The sequence below is a fragment of the Amphiura filiformis genome, unplaced genomic scaffold (genome assembly GCF_039555335.1).
Source record: "Amphiura filiformis unplaced genomic scaffold, Afil_fr2py scaffold_35, whole genome shotgun sequence".
Lineage (NCBI taxonomy): Eukaryota > Metazoa > Echinodermata > Ophiuroidea > Amphilepidida > Amphiuridae > Amphiura > Amphiura filiformis.
The window spans coordinates 273,064-275,382 of record NW_027305499.1 but is presented as its reverse complement, the minus strand read 5'-3'; the positions used below and the strand labels follow the sequence as shown (position 1 = coordinate 275,382).

The following is a 2,319-nucleotide window of genomic DNA, read 5'->3' as shown; positions in this document are numbered from 1 at the left end:
TATTATTATTATTATTATATTATTATTATTATTATTATTATTATTATAATTCTTATTCTTATTATTATTATTATTATTATTGTCGTTGTTGTTGATGTTGTTGTCGATGTTGTTGCTGCTGCTGCTACTGTTGTTGTTATTATTATTATCATTATTACTAATTTAATTATTATTATTATGTATTTACCTATTTTGTGAGTAGGAGAGTATAAACAAATACTTCTTTTTCAATAATCAGCTAAGATGTTTTGAATAACTCAATTATTAGAACATTATTTTAAATACTGCTTTACCATTTTGTATCTCTAATATTCAGGGCCAGTATGCGGGCAATGATGATACTCACTCCCCTGTTGGGTGTGACGTGGATCTTCGGAGTGCTACAATTAGATCAGAAATCTGGCATTGTGTTTTCATACTGCTTTGACATCGCAAATGGACTGCAGGTACAACCCGATTTTACTCAGAAATTACTTTCATACAAAACCTCTGTCACCAGTATGATTTAGGAATATGCTGAGATCCGTCACTGTCGAACAACATTTTGCCTTGAATTTTCATGTCAATTTTCATGTCAACAAAGACATATCTAAAAATTTATTTTGTCCCCCATGGACAGCAATGTCCAAGCAAGCAAGGCAGCTGAATTCGGCAGACAAACCCATAACTGATAATACACCGACCATGAGCCATTAATGACTTCAATTTCAGATTAAAACATGTTGATATTCTTTGTATCTTACGTGTTTATAACATAAAGAATTGTAGGTTTTTAACAATAGTGAGGTTTCTTTTTGTTATTAAACTTCAGGTTTGTTTTTAGTTTCCAAGAAAAAAACCTCGCAGTAAACTGATTTTATCTGCAATTGTTTCTGTACAGTAACATGATGTGCTAAAACTTTAAATGAAACATAGAGGTGCAAGTTTGGACGCAGTTTAGTTTATTGTATGGTATGGTATGTCTACAAATATCGCTGGTAATTTTCTTTTAGTATACAAATAAATAATATACAAATAACTCTTACTTTCCTACAGGGGGTGTTCATCTTTATCACACAGTGTCTACTGGATGACGATGTAAGTATGTGATAAAATCAAGTCCGTTTTCAAGCAACGCTATGTGTAAAGATAAAAGGTTGTGGATACTAATATTAGAAAGACAAGTTTGTTTTTGATATGGTTGGTGGATGATCTTTTAACGAATTAAACAAAATATACTGCTCCTAAAAAGTATCCTTACACTTGGAAATAAACTACGCAAAAAAGTTTCTTTATGGTTAGGACATTTACCCACTATTAAAATCTAGCGACTAATTTTGTACGTTTTGCTAAATAATCATATGCGGGAGATTGTCCTGCGCATTTTGACACCTCAATCACTACTCTACGACACTCTTGAGAAAAGATATGAATGTTTAAGTAACACGATGGACGATTAATTCTGCCCTCCATAAGAAAATGTAAGTGACTTTGAGGGTGTATGCATGGTCACTTGCGTCTAACTAACTGTTCAAGTGACCATGCATATACCCCAAAGTCACTTGCATTTATTATGGAGGGCAGAATTAACCGTCCATTTGTTGCCGAAATGAGTAACATGTAATTGAGAAAACAAATGGACATAGCTCTAAGCCCTCGATATTGCACTTTACGTATTACCTATCTGCTTCATTTTAAGTATAATTATTATATTATTTACTAACCCATTAGCTTTTTACATGATTTGTTTTAGGTGAAAGTTTTCTTGAAGCAGAAAACTGCCCGTGGCCGTGTAAACAACACTAACAGTACTGGGGCATCAGGGTGACCAACCCATGAATCCAAGGGACACACTGGACAAACTGGCACATCTTATCCTAGACAAGAGATTTTCTAATATCACCTATAATATGCCTACACAGTACCCCTTAAGGCTTATGCATGCTCTGGAATTTCTTTGAAATTGACTCATTGTCAGGGCGATTCCCAAAGATTAATTGACCCTTTCGGTAAATCCCATAACCCTTTGCGAGTACACTTAAGAACTCGTCATTTTGCGTCACGCCGCTCTGCGCCGATTCGCACATCGTTTATCAAACATCGTTACTGCGCATTGCCAGTCGGCGTGACGTAAAATGACGAGTTCTCAGGTGTACTCGCAATGGGTTATGGAATTACCGAAAAGGTCAAATGAGCGTATGGCGTATTGGAAAACCGCAAAATGTGTTTCAATTTTAACGTCCCTAGTTTAATTTTAATTTAAGGAGGAAGGTGAACAATATCAGAAAAAAAAAGAAAAAGAAGAAGAAAAGAAAAGAAAGGTCGCCCGTGTATGATGGC

General features: G+C 34.8%; 1 long non-coding RNA gene across 1 annotated transcript; it reads left to right on the top strand.

Moving 5' to 3' along the window:
• Positions 1-323: 323 nt before the first annotated feature.
• LOC140143988 (uncharacterized) lies at positions 324-1,848 on the top strand. Its single transcript, XR_011857820.1, has 3 exons — positions 324-446; positions 1,036-1,077; positions 1,733-1,848. It is a non-coding gene; the product is annotated as an uncharacterized lncRNA (long non-coding RNA).
• Positions 1,849-2,319: the final 471 nt, after the last annotated feature.